Raw genomic sequence first — 18,325 nt, 5'->3', positions numbered from 1 at the left:
ATTTCTCAGGATGAAGAGCAATCCATTAGGTGTTTGAACTGATATTTGTATTATTATTTAAAAAAGTGCTATGTATAGGCTATGGTAAAATACTCATCTTGAGAGAGCTATTGTTGAGAAATTTGTGTGCTAGATCCCACGAACATATTGCAAAGCCATTTCTCGAAAGATTAAAATGGGAAAATAAAGCACATCTTAATGGGAATTTGCTATTAGATTTCACACGCCTATTCTAAAGTCATCTTTTCCCCAGTTTTTAAATAGAGGAATTTTGTTTTGATACCCAAGAATTTCAGACCAGGCATTTTCTCACGTTCTCTGTGAAGTCAATTTAAAAGCACATTAGCAGTACGTGTGGATTTAGTCAGGGAATCAAGATGTGAAATTTTGAGCATATTTCTCCAAAGGTAGACTGTCTTCAAATGATGACTGTGAAAGTAATTTATTCCAGCCAAACACGCTTCCACATATTGTTAACGGTACTATGTGCTTCAACTCATTTAACAGCTTTTTAATTCAGTAGTTATTCAGATTTAATAGAGCCATTTCTTCATCATTTTGCATTTAGTGATAAATGGTGCCGGAATTTATGATAAATTAAGCTGCAAAGGACCATGTTAAAGTTATCTTAAGGGTTTCACATAAAAAGAATCAGCACCTATTTTGTTCAGAGCAGTCACCTGAAAGTTCACGTGGTGAAAAGAGCTTCTTACTGGGTATAAACTATGAGCTCTATTTGAAAGTGAAGTTTTAATTATACTTTTCCCTCACCACTTACCATTGGCAGTGGCCATCCAGCTGGGGGACTGGCAACACGGATGCTTTAAACTAGGGGTTCTTTCTTGTTTTAATATTGATTTAACAAGTGGAAGAACATTCATGTGGGAGCTTTGATGAAAATCCTTACATAACAAGCCACCAGATACAGGGGGCAACTTTGTAAAAGTTTGGAGAAGAGATGAGGCATCAAGGGGACATGGGAGAGATAAATTGGGCAGGGCCAAGTGGTGGGAGAGAGGGGAGGTGTAGTTGGACAGCCCTGCCAATTACCAGCCCTATTATCCTTTCTCCTTCCTACTAATGCACTCGCTTAACAGCTACCACAAAGGGAGATGAGGGGCTGAATTCACAGGTCTCTCCCTTTTCCCTTTTCCCATAGGCACGTTTTGAAAATGGAAAAAGAAAAAAAAAAAAAAGGGATCCCTCGTCTAAAGTATCGAAAATGGTTTGTAGCCATTAACTCTACAATTTCCCAGACATGTTAAATGTATAAACTAGCTTAATTAGAAATTTCCCCTAAGTATCTAGAGTCCCAGACAGGTGAGCTGGTCTGGTTGGTCAAACAAGAGGCACTCTATCAGGAGAGAGATCGGGATGGCACGATGCCAACCGAAAACCCGCTCCTTCAGGTTAAAAACCTGCAGGTCACTCTTGATAATCAGTGAGAGGACGGGGAGAACCCGCCCGCAACACGTTGCTTTGCACCGAAAGACGTGGCTCGTGTCCCCAAACACCCATGCATGACACACTTGTGCCCATAACTCTGCAAGCAAAACATTTGTAAGGGAGTGAGGAGTGCCATGTGCATTTCTTCATTTGAGCAAAGCGCATCCTCATCATTCACGTTTGGGTTTTCGGAGTGAGAATTTTCCTATTACTCCATGGTTTTTTTTTGTTTTTGTTTTTTTTGTTTGTTTGTTTGTTTGTTTGTTTTTTGCTGTCATTTGACTCAGCTATTACGGAGCCCCTTTTATTGAGAACCTATTATGTGAGAGGTACTCGGCACATAAAGACGGAAGACGTTCTCCACTGGTCCACGCTAATCCGTAGGGATTGGAGGACATTCTGCTCTCACCACGCTGGAAGAATTGGTTGCAAACCCGGTTAATGTTTGACTACCAGAAACAGCATTTGCTTGACAACTTAAAGGAAGGGCCAAAACACTTTTGGAAAGTGGCCCAACACTCTCCCTAGCCTTACCCTGAACGTGTGCTGGGCCTCTGTGCTTCGTGTCGGTTCTCGCAAGCGTTCCCCGTCCTACCTATGGCTTTTTATACGGCGTTAGCAACCATTGTGAAGTGCTACCTCTGTGCCGGGCAGTATAGCAAGCGCTTTAGATACCACATCCTATTTAATGGAACTTTTTAAAAATGGAGGATTGGAAATCTGAATGCTCAGATCACAAAACTAGATAGAAGTCGCTTGACATTTCCACTTGCAGTCTTCAGAATGAAGGGAGTTTCCTCGAAAGCCCTTTCCAGCTGTAATAATTCTATAATATCGTGATTGCTGATGCCTTCCTAAGTGCTTCATGAGGGCAAGATTAATACTTATTTTTGTTAACTCTCTCACGTCCTCTGCTCTATGGGTGCCTGATAAGAGGAAAGGAATTGAATTAGATTACTTAAAGAAATGAACTTCATTTTTAACAGACGGATTAGATTTGGAGACTAAAAATGTACTAGCTCTTTATATATATAAAAAAAAAACTATAAAGCTGTATGTGTATACAATTTTCCCAGATAGAAACATTTTTGATTTCTTAATAATTCCTGAAAGGTGTTACTTAACTGCAAATATTTAGAAGAGAAATATTTGGCCTTCAACAGTATGATTTTAAACCCCTAAAAATATAGGTACTCCTAAACTCCTAAAAATATTTCTAGCTGTAATGAAAATGCCCATTTTGGGGGAGCATTCATATACATACTTAACCTGAAAATGGCACACTGAGGATTCCTACTCATTAAATTGCTCATTGCACTGTCTAGAGCCACTGCCCACCTTCCTGTTGTGTATGCTGCTTGTTATCTTTTTTCTGGGCTGTTTATTCCGCAAAGGGCAGTTGCAAAAGAGTTGGAAGCACTTTTTAGTGCTAGGCCATTCTCTAGCTTAAGTTCATGCCCCTTGCTTCTCATATTTAACAGAAGCTCAGATAGCCTGCAGCATCTGTCCTTTCGGCTCCCTTCAGGATTGTGTACATTTCTTTGTCCTACCGTCATTTCGCAAACCACAGAGTTTCTTTAAATAGCAGCCCTATCCCGGTAGAGTTAGGAGGAACTATCATGTTGTAATTTGAAGAATATTCTGCTTCAAAGTAGATCGTCCTAATTGACTAAGATATTTGAGACCTACGTTTTATTGCTGTGTTTCTGTTAAGAGGAAGTGGATATGACCATGCCTGTGCAAGAACATTTTAAAAAGGGAATATTGCTTCTTTTTGTCCATACTTGGTTAGTGTGATCAATTTCACCGATGGAGTAACAATGCAACCTTCCCTCCCAGCACCCCCCCCCGCCCCGCCCCACCCCACACTCAGATATTCAAAACACAAACAAGCAAATTTGGCTACCTTATAAAAGGTAAACAAGCAAACAAACAACTGAAAATTTTGGCTACTTGTTTACAAAATGTAGTACTTACAGATATTTTAAAATAGCTGTGTGTTGGCATATTCCAAATAAATAATAAATACATATGTACATGCCTCCTCCATAAATGAATAAAGAAGCCACAGTTTATGTCTATCATAATGTTTATCAAACAGAGAAATTTCAGAAACATGAAATTCACTCTCACTTCACTTCATTTGTCCCTAGATTTAGAAAAGTTATCGATCTGTAAAGATAATAATTCTAAAAACACTTCATTAGGATTACATACTGTTTCGGATGTAAGGAAAATTTGACTCTATAATAGTTGTCTCGATTTTATGAATCAGTAAATTGTTTCCAACTTTATTTTTTTACACACGTGTCAAAACATATCTATAGAAGATTACACAGTGTTTCACTCTTCATCCGGAGGCTGTGATGAAGTATAATCAGATCTGAAGCCTGTTCCTTTTTCCATGTTCAGCTTTTCTGAAGGCACGTTTGTAAATGGAGAATCCTTTTGAGATTCTTCTTGTTCAGTCTCAGTGGTTTTGTTCTTCCTTTTACAACGAATTGCAAAATGCCATTTAACTTCAAGGTTTCTCATCGTGCAACTGTACTGCTACCCACCTTTTTATTGACTGCCTTTCCTTGGTTTTTTGTTTCACCAGCAAGATTCTCACCTTGCTGCGCATTCTTTCCACTCGGCCATCAATATATAAAGTAGAGAAACCTTTCTAAGTCCTGATGCTTACAGCTGCATTCCACTTATCACTTCTTTCCATCCTCGGAGGGAAACTCTATCTGAACTGCCTGAAGTGGCTGTTGCTGGTGTCTTTACTGCTGTTACATGGAAGCCTTTTTAGAATACTATCATTGAAAGCCTCCTGAAGCTCGGTAAAGGATTGTCAGGTTGGATCAGCTATATTTATGTTTCTTTGCCTCAGTGTCTATCTCTGCCTCCCGCTTCCGTCCCCAGTTTTCTCCTTCCTTTTAAATTTGTGACAATGAGGTTGGTAATATTTCGATGGGAGGCTCACAAGGATGAATTTGGATAAATCTGAATATGTTTTGTTCTTGGCTCTACATTCTAATTTATGTAAGTTACTGTTGTTTTTGAACAAATCATCATTAAATGTACATTTCATTTAGACATTTATATACATATATTTATAATATGTGTAAACATTTACATATACATTTATTTTGTAACGTCTATTTATTTTTTGAGAAAGAGAGAGACAGAGCATGAGTGGGGGAGGGATAGAGAAAGAGGGGGACACACAGTCCAAAGCAGGCCCAGAGGCCAACGTAGGCCTCGAACTCACAAACCACAAGATCGTGACCTGAGCCAAAGTCAGACGCTTAACTGACTGAGACACCCAAGCGCCCGATATATTTAAAAATATACATATGTTTTCCTTAAATAAAAGTGTCTCTATGTATGTATATGTACACATATGTGTGTGTACATAGGTATACACATATGTACATGTGTATGTGTTGTATACATGCATGTGTATGTATATGTGTGTGTGTTTCTTTCCTGTAGGAAGAATGTATTTTTATTCGAAATTAGTTAATCATCTCTACTAAATATCAAGAACATGCTTCATTAAACAAGGGTTAAGAAATATATACTATATGAAATAAAGTTCTAAGATACACAGATATATCTATATGTATGTATACATACATATTCATGCATTTCATTGTGTCATGTGTTTATTGTAGTATGTTATGTAAATATGGATATGTATATAAATATGAATGCATAGATATGCACATTATGTGTGTACGTTACATGTGTATGTATACAGGTGTGTGTGTGTGTGTGTGTGTGTGTGTGTATGTGTATACACACACATAAAGTGAAATAAAGGCAGTCAGGTCCTTTCTTCAGTTGGAATTCTAGTTTCTAATGATCCAGTTATATATTTCAATACATTTGTATAATACCTGCAAATTTCCTAACCTTTTCATAAATCCCAACAGAGCCAAAAGTGGACTTGCAATATTACCCTAAAGATTCATAGAACACAGCTACACCACTTTCCCCTTTAGCCAAGTTTTTGCTGAAGAGTTTTAAATAATCATGGAGTATATCAATTCATTCCTTTGTAGCTGTCATTCCACAGCTATGTTTACTAAGAAGTTACCATGGTATGGAAATAGTACATAGAAGCTCTATGAGGAAAAAGAACACGCATTGAGATTTTCCCAGAAGGTGCTTCCATAGAAAATAAGACGTTAGTATTCCAGGTATTTTTTTGTGCCCAAGACTGATGAGTTTTTCAGTTATTTCATATGCTAAAGACAATGGTCCTTAAACACAGTGCATTAAAAATATCTGACTAACCCATATATGTATTAATGCTGAAAATTACTGTGTCCTTCAAGAAATAGATGAGTATATCTGACAAATAGACATCTTGGTATAAGATCCATGTGTCAGGGTTAAGAGTTTTGGTAGGGCTCATCTGATGACAAGATACAGAACAGAATCACAAAGTATTAACAGGTGTACTTTTTTCATTTCTCAGTTTTCTTTAACAGTTTAGATAGGGAGAAAATAGACAAAATAAAACTTAAAATATGTCAATAAACAGTGTTGATTTTAAACTTAAATGATTTAAATGTATCAAAATAGGAAAATACAATATAATTTAAGAAAATATTTGGTCATAAAACTATCCTTAACCAGAAAGGTGAAGATTAAGTTAAAAATTCATAAAATAGGGGCACCTGGGTGGCTCAGTCAGTGGAGCATCTGACTTTGGCTCAGGTCATGATCTCACGGTTCGTGGGTTCAAGCCCTGTGTCAGGCTCTGTGTTGACAGCTCAGAGCCTGGAGCCTGCTTCGAATTCTCTCTCTCTCTCTCTCTCTCTCTCTCTCTCTCTCTGTCCCACCCCCACTCGTGCTCTGTCTCTCTCCCTCTCAAAAATAAACATTTAAAAATATTCATAAAATACACTTTCATGGAGATGAAAATCTAACTGTAATATAAATAGCATAGGCTTTTTCTGTTGTTGTTATTTTTTTCTGTGATATTCTAACTTAGTTAGAGATAATAGAATTTAATTTAATTAGGTATTCCCAACTTATAAGTCTTTACCATGAATCCCAGCCATTTAACTTAAGAACAAGATTTAATCTTTTTAATGATTTTTGTATTGAAATATTTTGAACAAACAGCCAAATTCAATGAGCTAACACTTTTTTTGCCCTGAATCCAGTAACAAGGAGCAGTAAATTCAAGGCCAGTTTATATGCAGCCCCATTTTGTATGTTTCCAGCCAATGTTTCATTAAATTACCATCAAAATGGCACTTGGGCACCCCATGACTTTATTTGTTTGATATTTTTTAATTTATTCATTAAAATGTGTTTCTGAGTTTTTATCATTAGCCAGATTATGAGTATAGATGAAGCAGCAATATGTCAGTGGTATAAAACTATGAAATAGAGAAATCTGAAGAGGAGAGAAAGTACCGGCAACATATGTAACATTCTTCTCTTTGCTTCTTCCATTTTGCATGTTTCCACAGTACTGTGGGGATCAGACAAAAATTTGATTTATGGCTTTTTTCAAATTTTGGCTGCTAAAATTTACCACCTGCTTTGAATGCTGTGAGTACTAAAAGCATTGAAAGGATGCTCAGTCGTTTCTATGCTGTGAATTTTGGAGCCTATTTATATGAAGATGATAAGAAATGGATAATTGTGCATAACAAGACATTGCATGGGAGAAACAGTGAAGGCAGAGGTTTCAGACTTTTTTTTTTTTTTTTTTTTTTATTTAATCATAGCCCTTGGTCTTTGAGCATCAGAAGACTTTTAAGTAAGCTCTATTTGTCCCGATAGTGGGAGAAAGTCCTGCCAGGACAGTTCCCTGGCTTTCATGAGTAGTTTTGGTGATTTTACTTCCACGTGGACTCCAGAGAGGAAACACTAAAAAATGAACAAATAGCATATTGTGTCATATGGAAAAGTTGAAAATGGTGGTTTATAATGAATTTTCTATAAATCAGTATCCATACATCTATCAGGAACACTCTTAAATAATGAAGGCAACTTGAAGTTCCATGCACTGGAATTGGAGGAAAGACAATGGTTCACAACGCTGCATTTTCTTCACTGAAAGCGAATGACAGAAAACATAGCTTATGGCAGCCTAGGAGGCAAATACCTTATTTGCAGGAGACTACGTAATTGTTTTAATTCCATTTACCAAGCCATTCACGTTGACATTTTTCGTGACAGAAGCGAGATGATTTAGGTAAATAGGTGTATGTGATGGATATTTTGAAGAGGGTACCTGACTTGTACAAATATATTTAAATTAAGGTGTTGATATGACATTTGGAATATAGGTAAAAAGAGACATTATCTGTTTTATTAAACCCCTGTTAAGTTTTCTTTAAATGCTAGATTACAATGTCAATGATTTACTTACATGGATATTGTTCCTGTTTTCCTCCTAACACAATTATATTAAATTTTAATGACATCAATTGTAATATCTAACTGGTATCTGGAAACTGTGGAGAGCCCAAAGCTTTTATACAAATTTATATGTATAAAGCTCTCACTGATATACTTTGCCAGTAGATATTTTACCTTGAGTAGTCAGCTCTGCAAATCCCTTCCCACAAAAGATTAAAAACATCCTCCTATTACATCTAGAGATTTCTTTTTGTTATTCAAAGCCATGAATAAATTTAGGAAAAATGTATATGATTTTAATGCCTTAAACCAGAAAGCTTCCTTGATTCCTATTAAAAAATGGAATATTTAATGTTTTCCTTCTTCTGTGGTACTTTTTTGATATTGTAGCAAAGAACAAAAAAGAATTCTGAGAACATATAAAACAAAAAACTGTGTTTGAAGTATTGTAATAAAACAACCTTCTTCCTTTAATGCTAAGTCCCTTTTTAATGAAGATCTCCTGGCAGCTCTTGAATGTATAACTAGTTTATATCATGGGATGAAGCTGTCTGTTCTGATGATTGACATGAGCCCACATTACAATGTGATTCTGAAAATTAGTCCATAGAGGTCCTTTTCAGGTACTTCTCAGACTGAGAGCTGCCCTCCAACTACAGCAGAGCCTTTTTAACCCCACTCATTGGTATTCTAATCTGGAAGTGCTGTCCTGCCTTTTAAATAACTCAGGCATTCAGGCTCGTACCCCCCTTGACACATTACTTAGCCAAAGGATTCAAATGAGATTCAAGAAACATGCAGTACAGCACAAAGGGATTGGAATATGCACAATTAATAATCACACAGTTAATTCATTTTTAATGCAGGGAGAATTTCTGAAATTTCACATTGAGATTTGTAACACAAAGTAGTAGCTGTCTACCCTGATTACTTTTCCAAAATTCCACAATATAAACACTATACTTAAGTAATTATTTTTATTTTCAAATAGATTTTCCTGAAGGTGTAGCTTTAAGTAACATTAAGGTTATGACACAAACTGATACGATTTGAAAATACGATTCCTTATTGTCCAGGTATTGCACAAATGAATACCCACGCTAAGAGTTTTTACAAGAATGGGAAGCAGGTCCATCTCTCATTAGGAAGGGTTGTGTTGGGGTTTTGATTATCTTGGGTCAAAGCCAGCCAAGTATGTTACACAATGCAATGCTTTGTTTCTCTCATTGTTTTTTTTAGATAAATGTATTCTTACATATCCTACGCTAAACACCTTGCTGCCTATGGTTGAGAGGTGTGTATGTATAGCTCATTGCAATAAGAACGTTGGTAGAACTACAACAGTCTTAAAGTTTTAGAGCTACAACCAGGAGTATAACCAACCATTGGGTCAATAACTAGTTGCTAGTTTCTATGTATGAGTAATCAGTAAGTGCATTTATGCACCATTTGTACATTGCATGTCTTCTACAAGCCAGATACTGATGAGGAAAATAGTGAACAGGAGAGACAAAACTCCAGCTCTTATGTAACTTATATTGTAGTATGTAGATAAATGGATAGGACACATTCAGAGAATGATAAGTACTATGCAGAAAAACAGAGCATGGTAAGAGGATGGAGTGATAAAGGAGTGGAGAAGGGGGGAGCAATCACTTAGCAGGTGAAGTTTGGGTGAGAGCTTTAATGGACCATGAGAATATGGGGGAAGCATACGAGACAGAGGAATGAGCAAGAGCAAAGGCCAGTTGATCTTCTCAGGTTTGAAGAAACCCAACATGGCTAGAGTAAGAATTGACTGAGCAGAAGAATTGTCTCACAATCTGTTCATCCTTTTTGGACCTAAATGAGACAATAGAGTGGTCTAACTTATTGCATAATCAATTTTGATCCACTGTGCTTTTCCTTACAGAAATATCCTAGGAGCGAAGCAGGAGACAACATACAGAAAATGTAGTTAAGGTATGACTTTGTAGGGAATTAGATTAAGTGGTGACATCTCTCTTTTAAAGCGTTTGATAATAATATCAAACAGCTGCATCGCGCCCTGGGATAATTATTGGGTAGCTTGTAACTTCAACATTATCGTGTATTTTTAAATCATTTATGCTTTACAGTGATTTGTAACCATACCAACGGAAGCTTCAGAGGGAAACTGATTTGTGCAATTGGGCCAGCCATCGTAGGGTATTTGTACCAGTACTTTTCCAAAAGATTCAATACTGCTCCATTACCTTCCCCTCCTTCCTCCTTAAACCTACCATTCTCTGTGAAGTAAAAGGAGGAAATCTATTTTCGTGGGAACCAGGCTGTGTCCAAAACTCTAAAGATGGTCGGTGTATCCCATCTATATGGAATAGTGGAATTGCATGTTATATAGCTTTTTTGGTGTGCACACAAATGTCTTCAGGCTTTGTTTCAGAAACTATTTCCAGCTAGGGATCTGATGCTAGCTACCAATTATTTCTTGAATCTATTTATGAAAAGTACGGATAGATGTTTGCATATCCGCTTTAAAGTTTTCTAGGCTGATTCAATGCTGGCTGCCTTCTTTCTGTTCTATTTTCCATTTTTCTTCTATCCTTTCCTTTATTTCTTTTCTTTAGTTGTGAATCACTGGGATTGGCACATGACCTTAACCTGGACCACTAAATGCTAATTTTTAAGCATGACTAGCTCTCAATTTCTAGACCACAGAGAAAGATAAACTATTGTATTTGATGTCTTACTTTTACTAGTGTCCTGAAAGGTGAAATCATTCATGCATAGGTAATTGGTCTAGTGAGTTTCCTTGATCTGTGTGTGTGATTGTAATTTATAAATACCAATTGGGTAATTGCTGCGAAAGGTTTTAAAAGCAAATGTTTCTAATGTGTAGTTGACACAATGTGTTCCCAATTGATTATATTATTTACAATATTAATGAACCTGATATTTTTCTCCCATCAAGGGCAACATTAGGTTAACCTAATGCTCAGCAGTGTGACTGGTGCACGTTTTTGCCTGGGAGGAGACGGGGAAGGAAGGTTAGCTCTCTCTACTATGTTATCGTCTGCAGATCTATGCCCAACCCATATGCTGGTCTGGTGCACAGAGCTCAAATTAGGTCACAATCATGAATACCTAGCATACAAAAATTGAGAGATTTTTTTTTTTTGGTTTGAAACTCTCAACCTCACTCCCCTTTTACAAACTTGAATCTTAGAAGATGGCAAAATTCTGCAACAAGAAATACACAATATCCCATATTCATTATATCTTTTAGAAGATTAATCCATTAAGAATTGGTGTGATTAGTGGTTTACAAGGGAGTAAGATAAAATCTTTTCCACAGAAGGTTTGTACTTGCAGGCTATGTCAGGCCTAATGTCAAAGAGAACATTTATATTCATGAATTTGTGCTTGTCATTTTCATTGCTAAATATTCACAACTGGATAATACAAAAATGAAAACAAAACAAAGAAGAACAAATAGTAAAAACAAAAACAAAGCTCTATTGCCTAACTGGACGAATGGTCCATTTGGAGAGGAAATGAGAACATTACCTCAATGTCAAGAAGCAGATTTAAATAATAGCCAGTGTAATTGTAACCTTTCCTTTTGAAAGGCACTCCCACAGGCCTCCAAAATAAGAGAGAAAATGGGGGATTTCTGTGGCTCTATGTGGATGTTTAATGCTCTTTTTCTTGGTCTCTACATAACTCCAATTAGAGCTTGGGAATCAAAGAGTAGACCCAAAAGGCATTTCAGCCATGTGGTTTGCCTAGCCATTCCTCAAGTGTGCTTTGTAAGAGCAGATCATAAATGCCTAGGGAAGCAGAGTGAGAACATCTTTCTGTTGTGATATGGGGGCCTCAACCCAAAAACGAAGGCAAAGAGAAAGCCAATAGTCTTGGAGGTCTTTAGAGTAGAAATCTACCCCCTCTCTCTCCCACATATTTTTAAAAGAAAGAGCTGAGTTGAATAAAAATGGGCCTCTATCATGCCAGATATAGAAAAGAGAAAGAAAAAAAAAAACTATTTGGATTTTTCCAGTTTTAATTGCTCTACCATTGTGGAGAAATGTTGTCTAGAAAGACAACACAACTGCACTGGTTGTTTATATTTAGGCTAAGTAAGGATCCCTTTTAAGTGTAGCCTTCCTAATTATCACAACATATTTAATAATGCATAGGCTCACAAATGAGCTGGCAGAGCATACAGATTAGAGGGGAATCCGTGTTAAAATTAAATCCATTTACAGATCTCTATCCAAAGGAGAACTGCATCATGAGAGAGTAAGGATGTGTATTATCACCCTCCATGTACTGATAAGGACTCAGTGGGGTACAGAAGACGAACACATTTGAGTGAGAAAATGGAGACTTTTTACCTAGGGATGATGTAATTTTTCGGGTCATTTTTTATTACCTTGTCCATTCTTTCCACCTCTTCATTTGCTAAAAAGAAGAGGGCAGTAGGACAGTTCACAGACATTTATTTTCTGGTCCTCCTTATATTTACATTGCGTTTATTTTCTGTTTCTCTTTAGATTTATATTGTCATTTCTCCAAAGATCTCAAAGCTTATGAAAAAAATAATGAACATCGCTAATAGGAATTCAAAGGAAGAAGGAGAACAACATATCAGGATAGGAGTAGAAAGGCATTCACCAAAGTACCTGACTGAAAAAACAATCATCTTTTCTCAAAATTGAGCCATTCACTATTCTGATTTCAAATATTTTAATTGAATTGTTTAGCCTACACACTCCAAATCTTAAACATTTCTGTGCCATCAGTGCTTATCTTTGAAATGAGAGCAACCATGCCTGTCAGGACTGGTTCTAGGTAGTTGGAGGCTGGTTTGTGGTTCATTGCAACTGTTTAGCGATGCTTGGATCATCAAGTACTTCTCTCCAGCAACTCCATATTTATAGCTGCTTTTGTGACTTAGAGCAGTGGTAGCAGTAGCCTCTTATTATCTGAGAGGAATATTAAATTAATAATTTAGACTTCATTGATACATTAATTAAAATGCATTAAATAATTAGCCTTCTTTAACAAAATACTAGGTATGACAGTATTTGTGAAAAAAATAAAACCATATCAATAATTCAAAATTCATGCGACCCACGGATGCCTGGGTGGCTCAGTCGTTAAGCATCTGACTTGGGCTCAGGTCATGATCTCATGGTTTGTGAATTTGAGTCCCACATCTGGTGAGCCCGAGCCCTGCTTTTGGGTGAGCCCCGCTTCTCTCTCTTTCTCTCCCCTGCTCTTTCCCTGTCCCTTTCTCACTCGGGCTCCCTTTCTCTCTCTCAAAAGAAAAAGAAAAGAACAACAAACAAAATTCAGGTGGCCTCATTCTTCTCCTATACATACCAAAAATAAATAACACATAGGCAGCATAATATTTTAACAATGTTTTTCCATTTAATTTGTAGCATACATCTTTATTGTGATTCTTTGTGCCTGCCTGAGATTTAAGAGCCGTTATCTCATGTTATTTGACTGCTAAGGTTGTATTCAATTGTTTGATCCGTTTTTAGATGATTTTGAATGTAAATGGTACATAAAGGAGTCAGTATTATCTTTGGATCATCAAGATTTCTTTCCTTAGCAGAAATTGCAAGTAGTACCTGTTGCTCACATTTAAAAATCACCTTGATTTGATGGTACTCTTGGGTACAATTCCCACTCTCCCATCTTGGAGAGCTTTTTCACTATAAATACATTTTAAAACACAAAATGAGGTGATCTGGCCCATTTTGCTATGTATATAATTTAACCTTCAAAGGATTATGGTCTATGGAGCAAACAGGTTAATAGGAAGGTTTTAAAAAGACATTTTTTCATCTGATGGGACATAATCGTACCTAAGGAGCTGTTATGGTCCATTGTATAAATCCTTCAAATTCATGGACTATTGGCCCAAAACACAGTAATGGATCCTGTAGAGACTGAAAATCTATCATGTTAATATAGCTGCTGCATATACGGAATATGAAGTTTATTCTCCCATCCACGCCTTGGGAGCTGTGTATGTAATTCACATATTAATAGGCTTGATTCCTAGATGGGATGCTTTGCCAAGCCCTTTACACGGGAAGTAAAAAATTCTTCTCAGGATTTACATTGAAACCAATGAAAGTAACATATTCCTGTAAAACACTGCCATGTCTAACAAAAATATTTGCTTGTTCAGAATTCCCAGAGGAATCACACCACTTCATGTTTGTAAAGCAACAAAGAGCTTTTTTAAAGTTGTTAGTTTACAAATCAGCACCTGAAAAAATTCACTTGTATCCAGCTGAATGCCAAGGTACAGTACCTTCAAAATGCCTTTCATCGATGTTGGCAAGAATGGTTTTGTTCTGAACACATATGTATATTTCTCCTCTTATAGACCAAGGGCCCTTTTGGAACGCCTCAAATGCACTCTATCACAACTTCTCAGTTTCTCCTTAATCTTATTTTCTTTGTCTCCTCACAGAGCTATAAAAGCAAAGGCTATTGGCAGCACTATTTTGTGATCACTCAGAATACAAATCTGCAATGTCAGAGAACCCTTGATCCGAATCTCTGTTTCTGTCCTGAACTGCACAAACATAATGGGACTCACAGGCTGGGGCCAGTGCAGGGTACAAGCAAGCCTATAAGGCCCTTCTCCACCCAATAGGCCCTGATAGAGTGGTGGTCATAGATGATGGGTTATTTCTACACAGTTTTACTCTATCTAGAGGGGACAAAGGAATTGAAACAATGTCTTTCCTCTGTGTTAACTATGTTAACCCGTTTTCCAGACATGTATTATTATCATTAGTTTCAATGCCAAGTCTGACAAGTATTCAATTTCCCTCTTTACCACCCTCCGCAGACTCTTTCACTGACACGAGGGACTCTTAAAGGAGTCAAGTGAAGCCCCTTCCTTTAACTTTCAGAATGCTTCTTTGGTGCAATTCCCAGGAATTGCCGAGAAAAAACAAAGATATGCCCAAACAATATTATTTCAATGCTGAAAACTTCACTGGCTTCAGAGAATATAATGGCTATAATGTTGACTGCCATATAGGATGATGGTCTACAACTGCTGATTGCAGTTGATAGGTTCAGGAAAGGACTCTCTTAGCCCAAGTAAAACAAATTGCGGTCCCTTCTCTAGTTACTGGTCTGCTGGTTACAAACAACTGTCCAGCAGTTTGGGTACTTCACCCACGCTGCACCCATCAGACTCTAACATCATTTTAGAAAAAAAAAAAAAGTGTCTGCAAAATCAATTTCTCTCTGGGAATTTGATGCTGTGCTTTATACAATTCAGGAGAAATCAGCAGCCATCTTTCCTGCTCAGAAGACCAGAAGAACAGCAGCAGTTGGTCTGCAAAGAGAAAGAGAAGATTAAATCGGATATTCAAAGAATGGAAGCCAGATATGAAGGGAGAATCCTAATGGTACTTGTGTCCTTGAATGCAATTGTTACTTTGTCCTTGATTTGTGAAGATCAGAGTATCCTTAAAATGAATTCTTCTTGTCTCTTGAATCAAGATTTGGATTTGATTTTTGTTACATTTAATCTAAAGTCTTAGTTTATATATATTTCCTAACAACAAAATGTACTTCTAAGTAATAGAAAAATACAGCTTGTTTTATAATAATTACCTAATTTGTTCTATTTGGAATAAACTAATGGTTGCAATTGATTTTAAACACAGAAATATTTCAGAAAAATATAGACTGCTTTCCAAGTTTTAAAATGGTTTATGCAGTATATCAAGTTGGATCTTAAGTATAGAACACTTTTAAATTCTAAGGTTAAATTAACAACAAAAGCCTAAGTTTTACATTTTAATCGTGTTTAACTATTTTGACTTTGTTTATTGTTGATGCTAATTTTGAGCTTTAAAGAAAATTTCAACAGCCTTCAAAGCACTGGGTCTTAAAAGTATTTACTGATTGAATTTATTTTTGGGGAATAGGTGAACCCAGAGGTGTTCCATGCCCTGCGTTTTTTGTTGTTTTTTTTTGTTTTTTGTTTTTTTTTTTTTTGTTTTTTTGGAATGGGAGTGGGGTAGGTAAATACGGGAACAAAGTGAGAGATGCAGTAAAATGAAATGATCATAAAACAGATCACTGAGGACAAGTCTTCTGTTGCAGGGCATGTAAAGAGTTTTGCATTATGGTCTGGATGTAAGACCACCACCCCTCAATAACTGTCTGAGCAAATGGAGGTATATCTACCCACCTGTATCTTTTCATAAGCACATTTAAACTTGAGATCGGGAGATTTCAAAAACAAAAATTTAAAAAGGAAAGAAAAATAACATAATCCTTTTGTTAATTATGGATCGGAGATTGATTGAATGCTATTTAGATTTCTTAGTCTGAATGACCTACATTGGCCAAAAAACTTAAATTGAGGATATTGACTACTGGTTCTGATTTATTATTACCTAGGTCATTTTCACAGGTTATTTAATTTCATTAAATTCTTGTAATATAAGCTGATTTCATGTGAACATAGAATCTTATTTATTGGTTAATGAAAATGATTTCATAGAAAGTGTTCTCTAAAATTATACTTTATTTTTCAATAGAGGGAATTTGTAAAAATTATTCAGAGCTATTATTGTCAATAAAGCATTCTAAGTCACCCTCCTCACATGGTTCAAAGAAAAACTTTTCTACATATGTGGCAAAAATGTAGAAGTAACAACTAAAATAATAGACATAGAACCTATAGCTTCCAAGGATGCAGAGAGGAAGGAAAGCAGAAATCAACCAGGCTTTTTATCCAACAAAGGCAGGAGAGGAGAAAATTATGAAATAAAAGAAAGCATGGTAAATATAAAAATAAAAACATAGGAATTATTTCAAATAACAACCATAAGACATGTACCTAACATTAATACATGTAATTAACAACCATAATACACACAATAGCTTACACCCACTGATTAAAAGTCTGAAGCTTTCAGATCAGAGTTTGAAAATTCAAACCAGGGTGCCTGGGTGTCTCAGCTGGTTGAGCGTCTGATTCTTGCTTTTAGCTCAGGTCATGATTTCATGGTTCTTGAGGTTGAGCCCTGCGTTGGACTCTGTGCTGGCAGTGCTGAGCCTGCTTGGGATTCACTCTCTCCCTCTCTCTGACCCTCCATCACTCATGCTGTCTCTGCCTCTCTCAAAATAAATAAATAATCTTAAAAAAAAAATCCAATCCAATGATGTGAATGAAAATAAAATGATATACCAGCAAAACAAATAATAAAAGAAAGTTAATGAAGAGATATTAATGTTAACAAAATAGGAAACAAAGCAAATGCATTAATAGAGTTAAAGAATAACAGTAAGTTTACAAAAACCAATTCACCAAGCAGATATTAAAAAATTATGAATTTGTGTGCACCTAAGAATGTAGCCTAGAAATAGGTAAAAGAAAATGTGACAGGGGCACCTGGGTGGCTCAGTCGGTTAAGCATCTGACTTTGGCTCAGGTCATGATCTCGAGGTTCATGAGTTCAAGCCCCACGTCGGGCTCTGTGCTGACAGCTCAGAGCCTGCAGCCTGCTTCAGATTCTGTGTGTGTGTCTATCTCTCAAAAATAAATAATTAAAAAAAAAAAAAAGAAAACGTGACAGAATTACAAAGATAAATTTGACAAACTCAAGTAATAACTGGAGATTTTAGGTAAATAATTTTTAAGGATGTGAATTATTTATCATTATCAAATATAATGATATCCAATATGTAATGTATATAAATAAGATAAAATATATACAAAATTCATGTTTCACAAAATCTTATGACATAAAAGAACACTTAACTGGGGATAATTCCATGGTCACACATGGGAATGATGTCAAACATCCTCATATTAATACATCTGTAAAGTCAGCGGAATTCTAATCAAATTGTTTTTATGGAGTTTGATGAGCTGATTTTAAAATGTGACTGGTGGAGTAAAGGTTGAAAATTGCAAAGGTTAAGATACTTTGATGAAGAATGGGATGGACAACACAGAATGACTCACCAAAGTAGATATTGGAACTTAACAGCTATAACAATTAAGAGGACGTGGCAATGGCAAAAGAATAAGTGAAGCTAAATGGAGACCCCAGAAAAGACTTGTAACAACAACAATATATATTCATATAAAATAGAATATGTAAAACAAAAATGGTCATCTGAATATTAAGTCATAAGTTGGGTTTTTTCCAAAGCAGAAGCTAGCATGTTTTAGATGTAAGATGTTTTTAGAATCAAAACTTGTAAAGATAGGAAAGAGAAAGAAATGGGATTGGGCAGAGAGAGAGGTCAAACTGCCAGGTAGGTGAAACAAAACCTTGGCCAACTGTCACGGGTTGAATTGTGTCTACCTCCTCCCTCTAAAAAGATGTTGAAGTTCCTGACCCCCAATAACTTTAAATGTGACCCTATTGGAAAATAGGGACTTTGCAGATGTAAGTTAAAGTTAAGTTAAAATAAGGTCATACTAGAATATGATGGGTTCTTAATCCAATATGAATGT

General features: G+C 36.3%; 1 long non-coding RNA gene across 1 annotated transcript; it reads left to right on the top strand.

Annotated features, from left to right (window-relative positions):
- The first annotated feature begins 9,055 nt into the window (after positions 1–9,055).
- Positions 9,056–15,245, top strand: LOC121030252 (uncharacterized). Its single transcript, XR_005790137.1, has 3 exons — positions 9,056–9,115; positions 9,734–9,783; positions 15,122–15,245. It is a non-coding gene; the product is annotated as an uncharacterized LOC121030252 (long non-coding RNA).
- Positions 15,246–18,325: the final 3,080 nt, after the last annotated feature.

The sequence above is a fragment of the Herpailurus yagouaroundi genome, unplaced genomic scaffold, assembly GCF_014898765.1.
Source record: "Herpailurus yagouaroundi ecotype Mexico unplaced genomic scaffold, PumYag 140, whole genome shotgun sequence".
NCBI classification, from domain to species: domain Eukaryota; kingdom Metazoa; phylum Chordata; class Mammalia; order Carnivora; family Felidae; genus Herpailurus; species Herpailurus yagouaroundi.
This window is presented reverse-complemented; position numbering and strand designations above follow the sequence as displayed.